We start from the raw sequence: 24,606 nt of genomic DNA, 5'->3' as shown, positions 1-24,606 counted from the left end.
TGGAACACTTGTACATCACTGTACAATGTTCGTCCACCATAAAAAACAGTATGGTGGTTCCTCAAAAGTTACACATACAATTACTATACAATCTTGCAATTCTATTCCTAGGTCTGTACCTAAAAGAATTGAAAACGTGTACTTAAACAAGTATACATACTTGCATGTTCATAGCAGTGCTGGTCACAATGACCAAAAGGTGGAAATAGCCCAAACGTCTATCAATAGACAAATGGATAAAAAAACTGTGATACATCCATATAATGGAATATTATTCAACTATGAAAAGGAATAAAGTGTTCATTCATGCTACAGTGTGTATGACTCTAAAACATTATGCTAAATGAAAGAAGCCAGACACAAAAGGCAATATATTGTATGACTGCATTTATATGAAATATCCAAAATAGATAAATCCATGGAGACAGAAGGCAGATTAGTGGTTGCCAGGGGCTGGGGGGAGAGAAGGAGGATGGGCAGAAACTGCTTAAGAGGGAAGGGGTTTTACTTTGGAGGGATGAAAATAAGTTGGAACCAGGGAGAGATGGTAGTTGCACAACACTATGAATGTATTAAATGCCACTGAATTGTTCACTTCAAAACAGTTTGTTCTAGGTTTTGTGAATTTTACCTCAGTGAGTTATTTTTTAAGCAAAATTTAAAAAATGAAGCCACTTAGTACAGACAAAAAGTCCTTGACGGTTCAAGTCATCAGATCCACTGGGGTTTTGGTTCAAAGCCCAGATGAGTAACACAGGGGGCCTTTGGCCTTGTTCTCTGCCTCTGGACCCACTGGGCATCAGTGAAAGCAGTGTGTGGATGGGGAAGGTAGCTGTTCAGGATTCAGGATCTAACCTCCTAGATCCCTGCCTCAAGACTAGTTATCTCAAGTGCATCCTGTAGGGAACATGTTAATCCTTTTAACATGTGGAGGTCAAGAAAACCAGATTTGGAGGTGTTTCATTTTCCCCCAACCTCACTCAGTCACTGAAACAAGAAGCGCAGGATTGTGAAAGAAGCAATACAACAGGGCAGCTGCTCTCAAGTTCTAGTTCCTGTACCAGCTCCCTGACATTGTCATCAGACACGTCATTCAACGTCTCTGAACCTGTTTCTTCAATCATGAAATATAGATAAGAATTCCCATTTTACTTGTCTACAGAGTTATTTCAACTGTCAAACGAGAAGAGGAATATAAAAGTACTTTGCAAGTACCCAGCTACCCAGTCCTGTCCATTCTTCCTTTCAGTATTTTGCAAACCCATCTATTTTTTTCACCTTCACGTTCACTGACCTGTTCATGACATCATCATAATCCTGCACGTGGTTGACCTTAACCTTCTAAGGAAGGTCTCTGCTGCTTCCACTGTGCACTCTTCCCGTGCATTCTCTGCTCTGCCACCAGATGATCTTTCAAAACCAGACCCAAGGATGCCCCACACCTGCTTAAAACCCTTCCAGAGTTTCCCATTGCCCTTGGGGCAAACTCCTTAACTGGCTTTAAGACCTTTTATGATACATCCGCATCTTGTCTCTCCTGCTCTTCTCTCATCCACACTTAACATTCAGTCTTTGGAACACACTATGCTGCATGAGAGAGTTTCCCCATCTCTCCACCTCCCTCAAATCCCCACACCCCCCCACTCGCACTACTGCCACCTTCTCCAAGCCTTTGCCTGGATACGTTCTATCAAATTCTATCATAAAGTTTCAGTAAGACATTGCCTCTTTCAGGAAATCTTCCATGACATCCTCCCTCCCCTACCAAGTCTCCCACACTTAATCCAGGGGGGTCACTTAGATGGGTTAGATCTCAGGAGCAGATAGAGAAAACATGGTAGGTAGGTGGCTGGACCTTCTCCTCTTTTCTTTTTTTTAATTAATTTTTTATTTTTTGGCCACGCCACATGCCATGTGGGATCTTAGTTCCCCGACCAGGGATCAAACCCATGCCCCTTGCATTGGAAGTGCAGAGTCTTAACCACTGGACCGCCAGGGAAGTCCCTGGGTCTTCTCCCACTGAAAGGGTAGCTGGAGGGAATACCCTTGAGGGATTAGAAGCTACTCCTATACCATCATATTCTTGGACCATCCATATCTGGGAAAACCCATGTGAATATGTCTATATTATTGCACGGCTCTTCTTGCCCCCTGGGTCATGGTACAAAGCCAATGTAAGAGTCCCTTTAGTATTTGTTGAGAGCCTGCTATTCTAAGAAGTGCAGAGGATACACATGTGATTTAAACAGGCTGGGACCTCACAGAGCTCCAACAATGAAGGGGCTCAGGGGGTAAGAAGGTCATCCCAGGGCTTCTCTGTAAGTTACCACATTCCCACCGCTCATCTGAGCTTTATAGGAGCCTTCACACACACACACACACACACACACACACACTTAAAATGGTTTTCAATGAGGGTCTCTGAACAGGACCATTACCAGTACGTACAGTAGCCTTGTTTCAATCAGCAGTGTTGACCCCCTCCAGGGAAACTGATTAGAAAGAAGCAAGCCTTCCTTTAGAGCAGCCAGAGGGACAGGTCAATTTCAAGACCCACTTGCGGACCTTAGCAGGTCTCTTGTGTAGGAGCCAACTGGCATGACCAACACAACCATGTGCAGTAGACAAGCCTTGATGGACCTGTCTGACCCACATCCCATTTCATCTGTGACCACTGACCCATAATCCCACACGAAGAGGAGTACGTGTGGTGCTCAAGGTTTTCAACCCACAGTTGGAAGGAAAGAGGGACCTGGAGTGAGTCTTCCCTCAAACAGGGATAAAGTGTTATCACTGCCTACAAGAAACCGCCTCCCCTTGTAGACCTATTAATGATGGAGACTTGGGCTCATTTTGAAAGCTGCAGCTCATTCCATCTCTTTTTATTCTATCTCTTTTTTTTTTTATTTGTAGGGATGTATTCTGTCCCTGTTGAACAAATGCCAATTCCTGGAGTTTAACACCAATGAGATAAAAATCATTATCTCCATCCTCAGGGCCAACTGTCCTGTCTTCGTTTATATAAGATACAAGAAAACTTGTCCAAAGATCACTGATGCTGACTGCATCTCCACATCACCTGCTTCCTTTCCCAGCACCATGCCTTTCCAACAGTGTTGGACCCAAGTGCACTCCCTAAAAAATACAATAAACCTACTAACCCAACTAAACTCTGTCTCAGAGTCTGCCTCGCAGAGAACCCAACCTGTGACGTTGACTATGGTCCCATTTCATCAACTTATCAGCTAGTTTGGGAAAAGAACACTACCCTGTAGAATAAGGTCATAGGTTCAAAACCCATGTGAATCACTCATTTCACATTAAAAGAAAGACTTATTCAAGGAACATAGATCAAAACCTCTTCCATAGAAGAATGGCTCCCCTCAAAGCATCTCCTCCCACAGGGACACCCACATCTCTTGTAGGCAGTGGGTCAGGATCATCACCTTCACAGGCACGGGAAAGCAGGGAGGCAGAGATGGCCACATGAAGTGTTGGGAAATATAGGGAAAATAAATGTCATCTACGACTTCTAAGAATTATGCACACATAAAAATGTAATTCTTAGAAGAACCAAGTGGGAGGAAAAGAACCCTAGGAAGAGAGAAATACTTAAAAGGTGATGGTATCAATTAAAGAATATTTCCACAAGGGTCACCTTTATACCCCATTCCCCAGCCCCAATATTCATCTTTACCAAAGGGGATGCTTCAGCTTGTTCAATTGTTTTGATCTAAAGTTTGTCCACATCTTGGGTGTATTTGTACGGTGGAAGGGGAGAAGTTGATATCCTTCCTTGCAGGTTGACATGCTCAGCTACAAGGGGCAAGCAAGAGGCATGACACCAACAAACATACTTTCCTTGGAGCTCTGCAATCACCTCTAACTTGAAGCAAGCCAGTTTACCTTTCCATGTCTTAGATTCCAAATATGTGAATATGGGGCAAGATGTCCTAAAGCTCCCCTACTTATAGGATTCTATAGCCCTTAAATATGAGCAAAAGCTGAAATTTGGAAATTGAAAAAAATTTTTCATAAAATTTAACTTAAATCTTTTAATGGCAAATCACATAATCTCCTCAAATTCCAATGATTACTACTAAATGTAGATAGAATATAGATTCAGAAATTGGACAGTTTGATTGTTTGTTGTGTACGATGGGAACACACTCTCAGAAAGAATAAGTTTCCAATTGAGTGGCATGAACACCCATCATGATGCTGAAGGAAATATGAACAAGTTCAAGTTTCCAACGCTCCCTTTCCCATTCTCCACTATCAGAATCTGAAGTCACCGCCATCTTGTTTGCAACATGTGCTTGGGGTCTTCATCCAAGTGCTGAGGTTTAACAGAATATGCCTCCAGGTTTTCCATGAACAATTGTCAAATGAATTGCGTAAAAAATACGGTATCAAAATGAGCAGGATATAGGGAAACTAAAGCCAACAGACATTTTCTTTGCCTAGTAGGTAGGCAAGAATTTAATAGAATGACAACATCCAATGTTGATGAAGATGTGAAAGAAAATGTGGGGGCAGTGTGTCCACCGTTCCAGGAGGATAAGTTGGCAATAAAACAAAAGCTTTAAAAAATATTCGTACTCAAAATGCTGAACAATTCAACTTCTAGAAAGGTATCTCCAGGCGATAATCTGATACCACTATTCACCACTATACTCCTTGTAAGAATGGGAAAAAATGAAGACAACCCAAATGTTTTTACAACAAAAATTGCTTAAACTACAGTACTACTAGAGAACCAAATACTCTACAGCCACTGGAAATCCTAATAGAAAATTTTGTTGAGCGAAATGGAAAAAGGTACACAATATTCAACTTAATGAGGAAAGTAAGCAACAGTATTACGCAAAAAATATGAAATAATTTTGTGTAAAAATACACACATTCTCTACATCTGCATTCTTATTCCTGTCCTGCCCCTAGGTTCTTCAGAACCTTTCTTTTTTTTTTTTACCAAATGAAAAATAGATAGCTAGTGGGAAGCAGCCGCATGGCACAGGGAGATCAGCTCGGTGCTTTGTGACCACCTAGAGGGGTGGGATAGGGAGCGCGGGAGGGAGACGCAAGAGGGAGGGGATATGGGGATATATGTATACGTATAGCTGATTCACTTTGTTATACAGCAGAAACTAACACAACAATGTAAAGCAATTATACTCCAACAAAGATGTTAAAAAAAAAATACACACATACACACTCGAATATGTGCATCCGAAAAGTAAGGAAGGATATAAAAATACATTATCTGAGGAGTTGTGTCATGTGTGCTTACCTCCTTTTTGTTCTATTTATTTTCAAATCCCTCTTCAATTAATATGAATTATTGGTTCAATAATTTAGTAACTATTTTAATGGACTATTCATAAGCATTAAGTTCTCTTCCAAAGTAAGGCCCTCAAAGCCCCCAACCAAAACTATGAAATTAGCCAGTTTGAAAAGATCAGAATATTATCAAAATGGGAAAGCCCAAGCTTTTCAAGATGCAGCTACTTTGAAGAACTGTGTTTCTTTACTAGACAATCCTCTAAAGTATATTCCTTAACCCTTCAAGTTTTATAACATGAAACACACACGCAGAGCAGAAATAACCCCATATCTTAACAGTGGCTATCTCATTACATATTACCTTTCTTTTCTGTACTAAGCATACATTGTTATTTCTTTTAATTTTTATTTTATATTGGAGTATAGTTGATATACAATGTTGTGTTAGTTTCAGGTGTACAGTAAAGCGATTCACTTATACGTATACATATATCGATTCCTTTTCAGATTCTTTTCCCTTATAGCTTATCACAGAATATTGAGAAGAGCTCCCTGTGCTATACAGTAGGTCCTTGTTGATTACCTATTTTATATATAGTTGTGGTATATGTTAATCCCAACCTCTATATATTATTTTTATAATCAGAAAAAATAATAAAACTATTTTCATTTAAATAGCCTTTCCATAGGCTATAAGGAGATATTAGGGATGATGTTAGATATTTGTCTCCTTTTACTTTCCTGTATTCCCCAAAATTTCCAAAATAAGCACATATGACTTTCATAATAAAAAAACTGATCAGAAATATACAAACAAGATGGTCCTCAGTCTCAAAGTTGATCAAAATTTTGAAGCTTCAGAAAGAAGAATTTAAATAATAATTGGAATTTTGGGGGGTGTGTTTGTTGTTGTTTTAACTAATGAAAATCTGAAACTGAGTATGCAGATGTCACTAGACAAGGTCTGCTGTCTACCTGCATGAAAGGGTCATAATCCAAACATGATTTGAACAGTCCTAGAAACTCACACCACCCCCCTCCCCCTGGCATCATTAACCACCACCACTGGGGTGAGCCCTTCATTTAATACGACTCCACAATCACATCTTGATTTTCCTAAAAAGGCAGAAACATTTTAAAAGCCAGAGAGATTAGGCATTTTTGCATCCTTAGCAAAAGCACTGTTCAGTCTTTATAAAGTCATTGGACTTTTGAGTGTGCCATATCAAAACAGTCTTAAAAGTTGATGCACAGCATTAAGTAACTGAATGTACTAGAGGAAAAGCTTTAAACAAAGATAATTCATTATATTAGATTAAAAAACATTCCCTGAGGGCTATTTTGCCTCTAAGAACCATATTGTATAATACAACCCAACGTCTCCTCTAAAATTTCCCTTACCACTATTTTTTTGAAAAAGGAAAGAAAAAAAAAAAAGAACCCTTTACGCCTTGAGTTATAGACTGTCTTCCTAAAAAGAATCTATTTTTTTTCTTATTAACACAATCATTTAAAAAACCCTGTCATGTGATCTATCTCTTCTAATTCTTGGCTACTCGAACCAGGAAGCAAAAAGTTGATTCGTAATAGGACATTCTAGTTATTTTTGCAAAATCGAAAGTACACTCTAAATTCCGAATGTCCAAGCAAGTCAACTGGATGGCCTTTTTCAGATGAACTTACTTTCATGTGCTACCATTTACTGGGTATTTATAGTGATCATAAGAATAGCCATTTTCCAGAATATGACGGCATCAAGTGACGGAGAACTTCCTCTTACTTGCATGTAACTGATGTCTTAGGTGCTGCCGTCACTGCAGATTTCTCTCATAATTCTCCCTGGTTCCTGGTACCCAGGATCCTTCGCCTTCCTCCCAAGCCCTCTTCACTTCTGTCCATTCCACCTCTTCTGTTGCCTCTCAGTTTGTGTCCCTTCCTCAAGGAAGCCTTCCCTGACCACCCAATTAGGCTGGCTTCCTCTCCTCCCCTCTTACGCCTCACAGCAACCTGCGCCCTTCCTTCCCAGCCCTTCTCGCAGTTTGTCACTAAAGGACTTATTGTTAATTAATTAACACCCTGTTCCCACTCAAGGCAGGAAGTTCCTTGGAAGCCAGGACGGTGTATCCTACTGACCATTAAGTCCCCAGAGCAGTGCACAGGGACAGCTGTATACAAACTACTGCATTTTTTGGGACTGATTTTGATTGAATGAACTTCATTCCCAAGAGAACTTCCATGTTGTAGACATACGTTCAATCAAATATATATGTGTCTCTGCTGAGATGTCAACTCAAAGAGGTCTTTCTGGAACACATCATGAACGATTCTGTATCACCTGAGCCCATTTTATGCTTTTTCGAACCACTTATTACCCCTGACACACACTGATCTCTTTACTGTCTGTCTACACCACCACTACATCAGCACCATGAGAATCTGGTTTCATCTGCTTTGCTCTTTGCTGCATCCCAAGCACCAAGAACAGAGTCTGGCATGTGGTAGGCACTGAATAAAGATTTGTGAATGAATGAATGTGCTAAGTATGCAGGGAAAGATGCACACATGGGAGTCCCACTCACACACCCTGATTCTACTTTCTGATCATCTCTGCCCATCTGTTGCCAGCCTTTCGTCAAGGTAAAAGATGTATTTCCATTTTCCTTTCTGTATTCCAAATGCAAGCTACTCTGACATCAGTACTATTTCAGTTAGTATATAAAAACAAGTACCCTGCTAGAAACTGTGTCCAAAACAGTCGAAGATGCCAGAACAAATTCATTCCTTTCAACATTTCCAGGGTAACAGCAAACCCAAGATGACCTTCTGGGTCCCTTTTGCCAAAATGCATTATAACTCTGCTCAAATCAATGCTCTCCAGAAGCAGCTGAGCTCACCATATAAATGGAATTTAAATAACACGTTTCCTATGTGGAAGTACTCTGTATACAATTTAAGTCACATGATTTGGTTAATAAATTTTAAGTTGAACAAAATCAAGTTACCCAAGGACTCTCTTAAATTTAGCTGGCTGTACACTTGCAAAGGGTGACTCTTAGTGGCATGTGAATGAAATCTCCATTTAAAAAAATCCCACTCGAGGAACATTCCACAAAGTACATGAGTGGTACTCCTCAGAACTGTCAAAGTCATCAAAAACAAATTAAGTCTGAGAAACCATCACAGCCAAGATGACCCTAAGGCAACTGAATAGAACCTCTCACTAACCCCCTCACAACTCTGTGGTGTGTGGGGAGATGCTGGTATCTGCAATTTACAGAGGAGAAAAGGGAGAGCCAAAAAAGGTCCTTCCACCATCAGATAATACTTTGCTGGATTCAAACATAGGTCTGTCCAGACGCACAGACTCTCAACCACCTTGCTCTGCTGTCTCTTATTAGTGAAAAAAATAAAAGGATAACTACAGTTCTGTTTGTACACTGTTTCCCCAACTGCTACACACGTGTGTAACAATCACATATATGTGAATGCATGTGAGGGAGAGGTAAAAGGATTTGGGCAGAAAGATCCCAAGATATTAGTAATGGTTATACCCTTAGGTGGAGGGAATTCTGAGTGATTTTTATTTTCCTCTTGAAACTTTTTTCGACTTTTCTCACATTCTCTATTATGAGGATTTGTGACGTGTATGCTTGGAAAAAAAGCAATATAGCAAATTATGACTGAATGCTTGGAAAGTTTACATTATGTTTCTAAAAAATTTTATCAAGCTTAGGTACCTCTTCTACTTAGGTTCAAAAATGGTAAACAAGCACTCCAGACACAAGTGGGCCAAAGGGAAGACGGCCCATGGGCTACTCAGGGGAGGCTGTTCCCCCAGTCACCCAGTGGACCCCTACTAGCTTTATACCATCTGTCACTCCCCCGCAGACCTACTCTTTGATACTAAAATCAGCCTGTAAATTGGTGCAGCCACTATGGAGAACAGTATGGAGGTTCCTTAAAAAACTAAAAATAGAGCTGCCATATGACCCACCGATCCCACTCCTGAGCATATATCCAGAAAAGGTGAAAACTGTAATTCGAAAAGATCCATGCACCCCAATGTTCATAGCAGCTCTATTCACAACAGCCAGGACATGGAAACAACCTAAATGTCCATCGACAGATGAATGGGTAAAGAAGACGTTGTACATATATACAATGGAATATGACTCAGCCATAAAAAAGAATGAAATCATGCCATTTGCAGCAACATGAATGGACCTGGAGATTATCATACTAAGTGAAGTAAGTCAGACAGAGAAAGACAAATATATGATATCACTTATATGTGGAATCTAAACTATGACACAAATGAACTTATCTATGAAACAGAAACAGACTCACAGACATAGAAAACAAACTTATGGTTACCAAAGGGGAAAGCGGGGGGAGGGATAAATTGGGGATTTGGGATTAACAGATAACACACTACTATATATAAAATAGATAAACAACAAGGATGTATAGCAGAGGGAAGTATATTCAATATCTTGTAATAAACTATAATGGGAAAGAATCTGAAAAAGAATATATCTGAATCACTTTGCTGGCTACCTGAAACTGACACAACACTGTAAATCAACTACACTTCAAAAAAAAAAAAGGGAAAAAATCAAATCAAATCAGCCTGTACAACAAAGACACACAGTGTGCTATAAAATGCCCACAGGGGCCACTAGGCCTTCTTAGGATTCATCTGGCTTCTGTTTAAGTTAACCTCAAATTTCAAAACTCTGACTCCTGGCCATATAAGAATGGCAAATGAGCACTCCTAGCAGGTTATTTTCTCTAAAGGCTAAAACTTAGCCGAATACTGTCAGCAAAGGTACCAAATGCCACAAAGGGAAAGAGGTTTAACCAAAGCTATGGGCTTACATCTACTCACTATTAAGATTCTGTTTACCAACTGTGAGAATCTCTTCAAGTCTCAGCTTTGCTTTTACCTGGAGGGAAGGTTCATGGGAGACGGGAGGAGACTGAGGCGAGGTCCTCCTAATCTAGGTACTTACTCAGATGGAGAATTTAAAGGACAAGATGACCCTTGGAGGCCAGGTGCAGAGGCAGAAGGGAAATGGATCCCAAAGATACATTTGGTCTCTTTTTTTCCAACTTGGCTAAAAACCTTAATGTGGATCCTTGAGGAAAAGATTGTCTATGCTCCATTTACTTTTATTTCTCGGGAGTTTTCAGGATTTGATCAGCACCTGCTCTGTGCCAGACTTTGCTTCTGGTTTATATTATCCTTGCCCCTCATAACTGCCCTGTGAGGGGAGGATGTAAATTTCCCATTCTGCAGATGACAAAACTGGAGACTGGGGAGACTGACCTTTACAATATCACCAGATTCGTGACTGCAGGACCCAAGATGAAAGGCCAGTCTTATCTGGCCCGTGTTCTTTCCATGACATCAACCTCCCTGCCCTGGCATCATTATGGGAAATCACTGGCCTCAATGAAACCATCCATGCCTCTGGGAATGAGCGGGAATTTGAGGTGTTGTCCACCTGCAAAAGGAACGGAAGATTTAATCTAGTGCCACTGACAGCAGCCCTGTTATCTGGGACAAGTCCCCTGTCAGTCATCCGTGGACGATTCTTCTCCCTGTGTAGACTCTGCCTCGTGCCATGCTTCCGTCACCTGTGATTTCAGCAAAGCTGGAGTAATGTGTCTTGTCACTCCATTCCCGTTCCATTTCTGTGTTGGCAAAATATAATATCACTCTTCTGCCTCCAGAATATGCAGAAGGCAAATGAGGCTACTAGGTTTCTAAACTACAGTCTTATATGGCCTCGGAGCTCTCCCTTGCATAAATACACGCTGATACGCTAACTCAGAAGCCAAGAAAAGACACTATAAATAGCCCGGGTTCCAGCCAGCAGAGGAAGCGGACCCCGTAGTCATGCCAACTTGTGCATACAAGCATAAGGATGGGACCTTCAGGACGCGTCTTTTCTTAGAGCCGCATCTATACCCAAGGAGTATACCATGGAGAGAATCAGCTTCGCCAACGATGAGCTAAAGGGATTTTTTTATGAAATTAATGCAAGTTAGAGAAAGCTGAAACCCCCAAGGGAGACTCCTGGAGGGGAAATGCAGTTTGGATGACTCGTCTGAATGCAAAGACTTTTAAAGTCCTTCTTTGCTGTTAAAGTACCTTTTAAACATATGTGCGCATATGTTCACTAATAAGAGCAAGAAAATCACCAGTATCCAAGAAGGCATCAGGCAAACATGTGAGCCCCAAACTCAAACACAAATGCCTCAACTCAAGTACTCGGAAGAAATTCTTGAGTTCTGTCTTGAAAAACCTACTGATGTGAGCTTCGCTTTGTCCAAAGATGTCAAGAAATTGAAGGAAAGGAGATAAATAGGCATGGCTGATTAGGGCACGTTCTAGATCGCAAAAGAGCATATATGACCCCAAACACCAAAGTTTCATTCAACAAGAGCGAGCAGGTGTGTCAGAGACTAAATGGAGAGGAGGAGGTGGCGGAGATGGGGTGCAGGGGGCAAGGGCGGTGGGAAGAAAGACCAACGACGCCAGTTCTCCGCAGATGAGCGGATCCGACCACCACCATGCACCCCGCCCCTTTGACCCCGAGGCACGGAGGACCCTTCTTAATGGTTGTCGGATAACTAGCCATTTTCTACAACAATTTACAAGGTAGCAAGGGCTACTGTCCTGGCTGTTTATGAGCTTTCTCACTCCAGACCTCACAGTAAGATCATCTTGTTCTCTGACATTCTGCTAAAAGGAGGTGAGAAGATTAAACTCCCTGACATTTATTTCCTGGTAATTACACTGCAATGGAAATGTTGGTAGTTATTCAATTGGTACAAATCCATTCGAAAGCAAAGCCTAGAGAATTATCATTTGTTTACTTGCACGTCTCTACTAGAACACATAGATGCCAGAAGGTCTCTGTCTCTCTCTTTAAAAAGGTAGAGTGAAGAGCTCGATGCTGCTCTATATTTTGGTCACTCCCTTGGCCCCTTCCCTGCAGGGTTTGGTACTTGAAACACCCAAGGAGCCCCCCTGGGATCCATTACCGGCCACTTCCCTTTGGCTCAAAGGTTCTCGGAGTTTCAAAGAGACTTGCTAATGGTAGCTCCTTCTAAGTCCCTATCCCCATGGCAACACCAAGGCTAGTCCTTACCAACTTCAGAAAGAGAATGCACTACAGGCAAGAAGGCTGATTCAGATTTCTCACCTGAATTTCTGCTAGCCCTTCCATAGAAAGGATCTATGCACCCTCACCCCCAATATTCTCACCTTCAGCCAAAGATGCTTCTATCATCCATGCTGAATGAAACAAGAAAAAGGGGAAAGACCCCTCCACCCCCATCACAATCTTTGTGTGTGTGTGTGTGTGTGTGTGTGTGACCTTATCTTACCCTGATGAAATAAATAAGAGTAACATGAAGCGAAAAAGAAGAGATTCTGTTGGTCAAGCGGATCCTTGAGGACATGACCCCTGTCTGATGAATCCCTGTGACTTTCAGGGTCTGGCGTATATTTAAATGATGATAGGCATGTACCAAAAAGATATTTAATGAACGTTTCCTGAACGAGAATGAATCTGAGACGTTTCATTACTACTTAAGCTCTATCAAAGACTCATAAGGTATGCTTAATGCTTAAAGTACCATGTGAAATGGTTTAAAAATCACTATGAAGACCACTGACAGCAAGTATCACACATACACACAAAGAATCATGTGCCCTGGCTTTATGACAAAGATCAAGCCCTCAATCCCTACAGACTTACGACTGAAAGAGAGAACAAATACAGCAAAGTCACATCCTCGCCACGATTTCCAAATTCAACTCTGCGTCCTCAACAACAACCACTAAACAACGGAGAGGTAGGATGATGACGAGTACGTGTCCCCCTGGGAATCTGAGATGGGGGATGAGGTACCACATCCTGCCATCACTCTCATAGCTTCTGTCCTCCCAGGATGGTCGCCTTGCCCTGTTAGACGGGAGTTTAGCTTCAAAATACACACAATATGCCTCCGAAATACAAGCCAGCTACTTTCTGTATACCGGATGAATTCAGTGCTATATATACATTCTGTATCTTACAGGGGATTTGTAGGACTCTAAAGCGTACTTCTGCTTCTGTATTTTTCTCTTCACCAAATGTCTTTACAACCTAAATCCCAGGTACAGGGAGACTGCGATGTGAGTGGAACGGTTTTCCCCAGTCGCTGCCTGAAACAGAGGGCATCTCCCCCACCCACCTCTATCCCCTTTCTCACTGTCATTTTTATCAAGTTCTGGAATTCTTTACTCCTAACCAAAATCCCCACTCAGCCGCTCCCTATTTTCCCCTCACTTTCTCTCTGTCCCCTGAAAACTCTGGGCTGAAATGGACAGATTTCCCCACATCCCTCACCTGTTAAGCTGAAGCGTGCCCAGCCTTCTCTGAGTTAAGGCTGCTCCTACCGGACCCCCTCTATCGCAGCCCCCACGCAAACGGAGAAGGTACTTCCAGACCATCTGTCTCCAGCCTCTAAATTCTAATTCTTTCATCTGGCATTCTATCTGTCCACCATTTCCTTCAGCCCACCTTTCTACACCTGCCTGCCACGAATTCTTAGTGTTCCCTGAACACCAGGTAAAAAGATTCCTCACTATTCTTCTACAGAAATCATGCTTCTCCTGCTGCCACATCTGTGTCTCCCTGGCCCCTACTCCTAGAATGCCTTTCCTTCCCACTGTTGGAGGATCACATCTAATTTCTCCTGCACTCCTTTTGTGATTCCCTGGTAGGAACACAATCTTCAAAAAAAAAAAAAGAACACCATCTTCCAACACTCAAGTCCTGAAGCACATTCTCTGTTTCCCTGTTTAAGACACTTCCACTCTCTTCTATTAAGCACACTCTTCGCATATTTTAGCTTCTATGGAATCTCTAAGCTTCCTGGGATCAGAGACCCAATCAGGCAGTGTCCTCTGTTGGGTATTGGGTGGTAGGTCCTTGTCAATCCCCCTCACAATCACTGAGGCTTTCCCTTTCCTTAGCCTGCTTGTACAGAGCCAAATATGCAGACACTCATGTAATAATACGAGGAAACATTATGTGGTCATGCATCGAAGTGCACAATTTTCCTTGGCTCGTACGAGGAATGACTCTGATGAAGACAAAAAATGTGTCCCCATCTCTAATGTGCTGAATTCAGAATTCAATCCACTCTCAATGCTCTGAAAGTATCTGCTGCAAGTACAATAGCAAGAACTCGCTCCCCACCCTAAGTTTCTACTGGAAAAGCATACACCGTGCTTGCTTTCTACTGACACCACAAGAATTGGTGGGGGGGGGACATGTTTTGAATTTAAAAAACAGGAAGACTGGAGCCCCCAGTCCTCTGGCAGTGGCTCCGCATATGTACAGACGTGTGTGTGTGTGTGTGTGTTTGTGTGTGTAGAGAGATTTCCAAAGACTTACCAAATAGGAACCTTAACTTCAACAAAATGAACGCTCCTCCTAAAACTTTTGGTACTGAATGTTGATTTAACATTTCAATCATTCTCATTTTTTCTTCATACGTAATAGCTTTATTCTGACCCAATCCTTTGACTTGCATCCACCTTGCTCATTTAATATGCAACAAAGTCAGCCGGTACAGGGTAAGGTGACCAAGGATGTGTTCGAGGGGATAGATCTTTCTGTTCAAGTCTCTGCCTACTTCACTGAGGCCTTCAGTCAAAGGAGACCCCTCATGACCACACTGGCACCAATGTGGAAACTAACAGCAGAGACTGACTTTTTTTTTTTTTTAAATAAGTTTATTTATTTATTTATTTACTTATTTATTTATGGCTGTGTTGGGTCTTTGTTGCTGTGTGAGGGCTTTCTCTAGTTGTGGCAAGCGGGGGCCACTCTTCATCGCGGTGCGCGGGCCTCTCACTATCGCGGCCTCTCTTGCTGCAGAGCACAGGCTCCAGACGCGCAGGCTCAGTAGTTGTGGCTCACGGGCCCAGCTGCTCCGCGGCATGTGGGATCTTCCCAGACCAGGGCTCGAACCCGTGTCCCCTGCATTGGCAGGCAGACTCTCAACCCCTGCGCCACCAGGGAAGCCCAGAGACTGGCTTCTTAAACATGTATTGCAGGCAGCACGATGCAAAGGCTGACACTGATCTACATAATTACATTGTGTTTAATATTAAGAGTTGTGGAAAACCCAAAAATTCTATAGATTTATTTAAAAGGATTTAAAAACAAGACCCTATTGAGAGGTAAATGCTCATCAGCCAGATAAAAAAATTTTTTTTAATTTTTACCAAAATATAGCTGATTTACAATGTTGTGTTAGTTTCAGGTGTACAGCAAAGTGATTCAGTTATATATATATATTTTTTTCTTTGTTTACAATCTCTTCCATTATAGGTTATTACAAGATATTGAGTAGAGTTCCCCGTGCTATACAGTAGGTCCTTGTTGATTATCTATTTTATATATAATAGTGTGTATATGTTAATCCCAACCTCCTAATTGATCTCTCCCCCCCTTTCCCTTTGGTAACCACAAGTTTGTTTTCTATGTCAGTGAGTCTATTTCTGTTTAGTAAATAAGTTCATTTGTACCATTTTTTTTTAGATTCCACATATGAGTGATACCATATGATATTTGTCTTTGGCTTACTTCACTAGTATGATCATCTCTAGGTCCATCCATGTTGCTGCATATGTATCAATCTCTGGATGAAGATGGTTAATAGAGCATGTTTAAAGGTTATTTTATTGATATATCATATATTGATATTTTATTTATAAATAATTGTGTGACACTGATGCTCTAACACTCTTCATTTTGATTTGTGTTCCTAAATTTGATTTTTAAGTCTTAAAATCAAAGTGAAAAGTCTCAATTCTCTAAGATGAATTTGTTTTTTTAAACATTTGTATTAGCCCAAGGGAAAAACAATCTAAAGCCCGTGCTCAACGAATCTAAATTCTATTGAAATCTGGATGAATGTTAGAAAGAACAGCCATCTGGCTCACATACTCACGGTGGTGCCTGAATCAAGGAAAACAAAGCAAATCTGAAGTCAGAAATAAAAGTGTCTCAAAGCCCCACTTCCAAAGGTGCTAAATTTTTATTCTCTCAAATAATGGCCAAATTAAACAAAGACAAGGCACCTTTTCAAAGCATTTCGAAGGTAACTATTATAGAACAGAGTCTCCATCCAGTAGCTATTATAGAATAGTCTCTTTTTCACTTTCTACAACTTTCTATTACTAAATTTGTACTAATCAAATTTAGTACAAATTTACTCATTTCATAGAGGCCGTTCCAGACTCAGCAGCTTTGCTTTCTGCTGGAAAACTACTCTGAGCTTACTAATTTGCAAGGATGCTTGTGACACGTGATGGAAATGTAAAATCCAAACATTTGAAAGTCTCAGTGAATCGCTAAGCATTTTAAAATCCTACAAAAATGTAACAAGACACAGCCCGACCATGGGATACAAACATCTGAACATCCACAAGACACACCATGTCCTTGCTTTTCGTGCAAGAAAACGTGTCGTGGAAAACATGTTCGACAGTTGGAAGCATGTCTCCCCACATTCAGAAACCTCAGTGACTCCCCACCTATCTCCAAATTCAAAGGCAGAAAACATTAAACCACAAACTTGCTTTTTTAAGGACTCCTAACCCACCTCCGAAAGTCAAAATCAAACCTAAAGTTCCTATGGCCTACAGCTCTTAGGAAACCTTTCTTAACATGTTCCAGACTCTTTCCATCACAAATACATCTCTCACCTGTGGGTATCCTGTAAAGATATGTACACTGACCTAAAATAAGCCGCTGACCCGAATCTGTTATTAGCACCTTTCAAGCCAATATTCATACATTCACCCTGTACCAGTGAGGGAGGGTGCTAATGTAAATCAGAATATTTGATGAATTATCTTTCCTTCATCTCCATCAGCTTTTCCATTTCTCGAAACAGCTTTATAAGATAGGTCTTATCATTTTTCCCATTTGAAGAGAGACTGAAACTCACAAAGGTTAAGTTACTTGCCTGAAGTCAGAGAACTAGAGAGTTTGGACTTGAATTCGGGCAGTCCGATTCCAGAGTCTGTGCTCAAAATGGCTAGGTGATCCTGCCACTAAATGACTGACATAAACACACTAGTCTTAACGCTTGTTGATTAAGACACACGTTGAAGGTAAAGTAAAATAGGTGTAGGCTTTTAGCAGTGAATACTCGTGACACTAAGATGAAAACAGAACCTAACAACCAAGAGAGCCTAGTGTGGTGTGGTGAGCACCGGAGTTAAGCCCTGCCTCTGCCCTTTCCTAGCTCTGGGACCTTGGGCCAAATTTCTCTGAACTTCTATTTCCATACCTTCAGAAGAGACTATAGTTGGAAAGAAATGGTGTATGAAAACATGCCTGGGAAACTAGAAAGCCCAATGTGAATGGAACCTAAGGGGAAGAGTGAAATCCAAGATAAAAGCATTTTCGATCAACGACTCAGATGGAAGGGCTAGCTTTTCACACCTTGAAAGATGTTGGTTATGTAATTCCCCGAGAGAGTAGATCTTTTAACCTTCCACCTTGCTCGATCCTTCTTCTGGATCTGTGCCTCCAGTGAGGCTCCGTTACTTCATGGGGAAGACAGAAAGTGTGATAAAGGACCCGTGTCTCTGAGATGTCTGCTTTCCGAAGAGGCACTCATACGAGCGTCGTGGGTAACAGAAGTCAACTCTTTCCACAGATAACTGGCTTGCCCCGCACTCCTTTTTGACGTCTTTGGATAGCAACCCACACCCTCCTTCCTTGGTCTGTCCTTCCCCCACTGTAACCACGCCATCTGCCCACCCTTGACACACACATTGGAGCCAAACTGGCCCACCATACTACTTCATCCTTGTCCACAGAGACTGGTCCAAAAGGCGGTACCTGAACTAAAGCAGGTCAATTAAGAGTCCCTCTCGGTGGTACTTTGAAATGCAATTAGAAAGGGCAAACAGGAAGCAACAGCCTTTTATTCGTATCTAAGATGGCAGGAAGGGAGCCTGGGGCTTCCAATTGTTATGTCCCGGCCTACACGGTGAAATCTGGTCTGTGGTAGGAGAGACTCCAACACCTAGGCAGGAGACACAGTCCTACCAGCATCTTATCATTTCTAATAACATCCAGGCCTTGGACAGGTATGAGTGGAAACAAATTCCCTTTTGCTTATGTGAGTTTCAGATGGGATTCTGACATTCACAACCAAAAAATCCTTACCCCAGAGATCTGAGAACAAGAACAACAGTTTTCTCTGGATGGGTGCCGCGGGTACTTTTAATGACAAAGCCAATAGTAACACACGCTGTGTTGAACACCTCACAGATTGGCAAATGAAACCTTCCTTTCCACTGAATTAAGATCCCAAGCAAAAGTTATGATTACTCCTTAAAAAAAATACAATCTCAATCTTAATATCTTAATTTGCCCCAATTAGTAAGATCCTCAAACATCTCATTAAATTCCCTTAAGGTGTCTAGTCTTGTGGTAAAACCTGACAATACTATATTCAAGCTAAAAAAAAAAAAAAAAAAAATCAAGAACACAACTTCTTGGTTTCTAAAACCAGCCGAACTCTCTCCTCTGCCTTGAGCACATCAGCACCACTCAAATTTTATTAAGACCATAATAATTAGATTTAGCCAGACCTCTGGTCCCCACATGGGCTTTTTCAACACACATATATAACGCACACATACGCCACCGAAACATTCTAATTTTACACTGGTAACTGGAGTGGTTTTATAACAAAGACTAAGATTTGATACTTTCAAAATTATAGGGGCAGCACACACGCTCATGAACACATATTTCTAGACACATAAATGTACATACATATTTCCAGGAAGATATCTTTTCTCAGACTCACTCATTCCCACTAGGAATCCACTTGCTTCTAGATGGGAGAAAGCATAGTACGGTTGGAAGAAGGCTTGAGGGGTTCCAATGATTTCTTCTTGCACCTACACCTGGGGTATGGTGTTTTCCTGAGCCCCCCCCCCCCAGGAACCTGAGAGCTCACAGGTCTAAAGGCTTCATTCATCCTCTGAAGTGGACCTCAGCTCTTTTCGCCACCATCCTAACCCCAGCCACTCTTCCCCTGGTAACAGCTCTTGGATATTCCCCTGGAAGTCACCACTTTTCTCCCTCCTAGTCCACGTGCCTTATGGGGAGTTGACTTTTCCCCCTCCCTCCTTAGCCTCCCGAGTGAGCACGCAGCTTGGGTCTGGCCCATCAGTGGATCAGAGACCACAGCCAGAGCTCTTCTTCCACGGCTGCACAATCACTCAGTCACAGTCAATGGGGGGCAACGGAACATGAACTTGGAAGGATGGAAGCCTGATGCTGTCGGGCACCATCTCGCCACCACCTAGAGCTGAGCATGAAGCACACATCGGGGAGGGCAGAGGCGAGAGATGGAGAGAAACCAGGAGCCCAAGGACAGAGGTGCCATTCCAGTCACTGACGCCTGGGCCGGAAAGTTCAATGAGCCCCAAACCTCCTTTCTGCTTAAGCCAGCCTGGGTCCTGTGTGCAGGTTCCTGCCACAGAGGATTCTAACCGATGTCCCTTCCAGAAAGAAGGATCTTTCCGAAGATTAACACAGGGAAACTGGAGGGGAGATGTGAACAAAGGGGAAGAACGGGTCCATAAGTACAAATGAAGACCAAGGAAACAAATGCTGTGATCCAAGAAGTAAAAGTTTCTAATAAAGGAGTCAGTCTGCACTACCTTGTATAAAATATCCACCTTATAAAATACAAGCATTTGGTCAAAAGTCTAAAATCGATTGAGTAAAGTCCTCCAAACGGAAGTTGCACTCAATCAGAGGACTTTATTCAGAGGGCAATATTGTCACCATATCTTTTACCACAAATTCTCCACATGTTATTTTAAAATGTAAATAGATCTGGGTCATGGAATCATGGGCAATCTTTCTTTTCTGAATTATTTTTAAGTGAGCATATATTAATTTTATATTCAGAGAAAACCACCTGCATTTAATCAGAAAACAAGAATGATGAAGGCCGTTGGGCGGGGGTCTGGCCGGTGCTCCGCAGCTGTCTGTGTGACACCCAGAGCCCGCGGGCCGCCTCGGCCCCCAGAGAGCCCGGCGTGGTGCGCATGGGCACCGTGGGGTCCCATCTCCCTGCGTCCGGCTTGGACATCTTTGGGGACCCGAGGAAGATGAACAAGCGCCAGCTCTATTACCAGGTCTTAAACTTCGCCACGATTGTGTTTTCTGCGCTTGTGATCTGGAAAGGCCTGATGGTCCTCACTGGCAGCGAGAGTTCCATCGTGGTGGTGCTCAGTGACCGCATGGGCCAGCCTTTCACAGGGTCACCTTCTGTTCCCAGCAAACTCCCTGGAACACCCGATTAGAGCTGCTGAAATCGTTGTTTTTAAAGTCGAAAGACAAGACATTCCAATAGTTCACAGAGTAATCAAAGCTCATGAAAAAGATAATGGAGACATCAAATTTCTGACCAGGGGAGATAATAATGAAGTTGGGGATAGAGGCTAGTACAAAGAAGGCCAGAGCTGGCTCCAAAAGAGGGACATGGTGGAGAGAGCCAGAGGGTTTTTACCATAGGTTGGTATGGTCACCATAATAATGAACGACCATCCAAAATTCAAGTGTGCTCTTTTGGTTGTAATGGGTGCATACGTGTTACTAAAACGTGAACCCTAAAATGAAAGGCAGTTCCTGGGAACAGACTGAAATAAATCCTGTTGAAAAAGAGAAAAGGTAATATATTTGAAATGTTCCTCTTTCTGTATAAAAGGAAACACTGTCGAGACATTTTTGTCTTGTTCGAATAAATGATTCAACAGTGGAAAAAAAACCCAAAAAACAAGAATGATAACAACAGATATTTTCAGCAGGTTTTAAAAAAATATTGAATATTTTATTATTTATTTAATATATCATATAATATAATTTATAAGTAGATTGTATTTATCAATTATATTGTATTTCTAATACAATATAATAAATATAATTTATAAATTGCATTTATAAATTATAGTATTATAAACATATAAATATTATATTTGTATTTTATGATTTATTTGAAACATAAAACAAGGATGATGATAGCAGATATTTGAAGTGCAATCACCTGGTAAACATGTAGATGTCCTCATGCACAACAGGACATATTTTTTCTAATACAGGTCACATTTATCCAATAAAAGGAGCTAGTTTTTTTTAAAAAACTGCCACCAATGACCCAGCATTATCACTCCTGAATTTCCTTGAGATTCTATGCTACTGCAGTTATTATTGGTATAATAAGGTTATTTAGGCTAATCTGGGTGCCCAATCACCATTTATCATGTATACTTAAGATGCGGATTCTGAATGAACTAAACAGAAGAAAATCGTTGTTCTTAAAAATCTCTTGGCTGTGAATAGACTGTGGAAAAGTAACAAGTCTCCAGATTAAGTAGGTTTTATCAGGTCTTTGCAGGGAAACCCAAGCCCTGGTCAAATCATCACCACTGGCCTATGTAAAGGCACCACAGTTAAAAATCATTCTCCAGGTGCTTACGTTTGGGGAAAATAATACATTTGCTTTTCAAACTGGATTTCTGTGGTCCAACTAATTTTCCACTAAATCACCTAGGCCAATCTTCCATGGTAACACAGCACCTGAAGAAGAAAGCACGTTGATAAAAAGAACTGGGAGTTTGTATTCAATGTCTGAGTAAAATGGGGAAAACTGAATGGACAAAATGGATCTTTTAGCTCCTGAGGCAGAGAATGAAAAAAATGGCAGTGAAAAGTGATTGATGGATTCTAAATATAGCTTCAGGGGAAAAAAAAAAAAAAAGAAGGGGGGATTCAAATCTAGACTAAGATATCACACAGAAATCACATTTTTGCTGAATGAAGGCCCTTTGATGCTTTGCTCAAAATCAATTTCTGGGGGAAAAAAATCACATTGTCTGTTGATTAAAAACTCTCCTAGTAGCTGATTTATTCAGCAGCGGTGCCTCCGGCCTGATTACCAGCCTCCTGAGCCGCCTTTGACAAAGGAAGTAAAAAAACAGGCAAACAACAACAATTAAAAAAAAATCCAGCTCCAGGGAATATGGAATGTCTGCATGATTGTTTCTTAGATGTGGAGGCGTCACAAATGGTTCTCCCAGAATTTCCACACCAAAGGGGCTTAGAACAAACACTGCTTGGAACAGGTGGTGGGTGGGGACCTGGGGGAGGAGCCTCATTTGCTCGGCTAAGCAGGTAGTTTTGCACTCAGGTCCTTTGATATGACACCTGGCTTAAAGCTGCAATCACTTAGTGAATGTTTTGTCTTCCCTCAGAGTATAGATGTGTTTGTGACCAAGCTGAATGCCTTCCCCTACCAGTTGTGTATTATTATCCTTCCCAGAGGACCTGAGAGTTCTAGTAACTTTACCAGGTCACAGAGGTTCGGAGTAACAGAGCCTCAATGAGAATAAACATATAAATATTATATTTGTATTTTATGATTTATTTGAAACATAAACCAAGGATGATGATAGCAGATATTTGAAGTGGAATCACCTGGTAAACATGCAGATGTCCTCATGCACAACGGGACATATTTTTTCTAATACAGGTCACACTTATCAAACAAAAGGAGCTAGTTTTTAAAAAAAAAACTGCCACCAATGACCCAGTATTATCACTCCTGAATTTCCTTGAGATTCTATGCTATTGCAGTTATTATTGGTATAATAAGGTTATTTAGGCTAATCTGTTCCACAGTCAACTTCCACAGTCAACGCAAGCATTTCTGAGACGAGCTACAGGGTTGAGTAGCCAGTGAGAAAGAAAACACCTGGTGTGCCCCCCAGGCTCTGGCAATCCCCTCTCCCACCATCCCCAATCTGTTGCATTGTTTCCTTAGCAAAGGATTCTAGGCAAATTTCCATTTAAAAACAGGATGGGGGTGGGGTAACAGGGGACTGGGGAGGCCTGGCCTCAGGGCTCTAGAAACTTTCCGGTTTTAGTCTCAGCAACTGGGAAGGAAAATGGGAAGCCACGGGGATCTAGAAGTTTGGGAGAATTCAAAGTACTTCCCAGCTCTGTTCATTTCTTTCCTTCTCTGCCACTCTGTGGAGGTCTGGGGACCCTCAACACTTTTTCCCTCCTCTTTACCGCTGGGGACTAGACCTCTTCAGGCGAAAGAACTGGTGCACAAATAACTATCCTCAAAGTAAGAAAGTGTACATAATTTCCTAAACACATAACCAGGAAGAGTTATGTTTGGAGATTAAAATAAAGGAACTCCTAAAGAGATGTGCTTATCAATTAATTCAGATTTGAACTGCTTTGATTTTTTACGATTGATCACTGCTAACTTACAACACAAATACTTATGACCTTAATAGTAATGTTAGATTATATATATTATCCCGAAGGTCATACACAGAAGGAAATGTGTACACATTTACACATATATATGTACATATATAGTCATATATTATGGATATAAGCTCAACTTCTATTTAGAGCCCACTTTTTAAATTATACAACTTTCTCAAGAGATCATTTTTGACATGAAATATAAAACAAAACACATTTTTGACCCAGAAACCTACAACTCTTCAAATCACAGAAATGTAAACATCCACCGTCAACCTAACATCAGTTTGAAGGTAAGTAAGAAGGCATATGGCATTTGTTAATATCCATCTTGCCCTTTAAAATGTCCCACACATAAAGAGAGAGCTAAGAGAGAAAACCCTTTTTTGGTGCTTGTTGAGATGTAGTAGGTTCTGAACAGTTTATGCAGAACCGATGGATGTGAAGAAGGTACTGGAAAGATGCGGAAACGTGTCCTCTGGGACAGAAGCGGTCCTGGCGGGAAAAGCCAGATGACCCACAGGTGTACTCCAGGGGGCGCACGGGGCAGGGATGCTGGTTCCTCCATAGACTTGTTTGGCCTCATCTCCCACCCACCAGTCACAGCAGATGGGACGTGCCATTTTTCTGCCCTTTCTTCTGCCTTGACACAGGACGAGCTTTCTCAGCCTGGCGCATCCTTCCCAGTTTCTCCCCCTAGAACATTTCTCCCCACCTTTCGACATCCAGCTCAAACCGGACCTCCTTTGTGACATGTCCTCCATTTCCCATGATAGAATTCATCAGTTCCTCACCCCCTGCCCCATGTACCCAACACATTTTGCAAGCACCTCTATTACCAAACTCCTAACAGTGGACTTGAAAGCACTAATACATTTAACAAAATGCTTTAATATTTTAACCTAAGCACCTTGTTATTTTATTGAGA

General features: G+C 41.5%; 1 protein-coding gene and 1 pseudogene across 6 annotated transcripts in view; one reads left to right on the top strand and one right to left on the bottom strand.

Moving 5' to 3' along the window:
• The window catches only part of CACNB2 (calcium voltage-gated channel auxiliary subunit beta 2), a 416,172-nt gene that overhangs the window by 365,363 nt on the left and 26,203 nt on the right, over positions 1–24,606 (bottom strand). The gene's annotated exons all lie outside the window — the stretch shown is intronic.
• On the top strand, positions 19,739–20,979 carry LOC137769226 (signal peptidase complex catalytic subunit SEC11C-like; annotated as a pseudogene).

This window comes from Eschrichtius robustus, chromosome 1 (assembly GCF_028021215.1).
Source record: "Eschrichtius robustus isolate mEscRob2 chromosome 1, mEscRob2.pri, whole genome shotgun sequence".
Classification (NCBI taxonomy): Eukaryota; Metazoa; Chordata; class Mammalia; order Artiodactyla; family Eschrichtiidae; genus Eschrichtius; species Eschrichtius robustus.
This window is presented reverse-complemented; position numbering and strand designations above follow the sequence as displayed.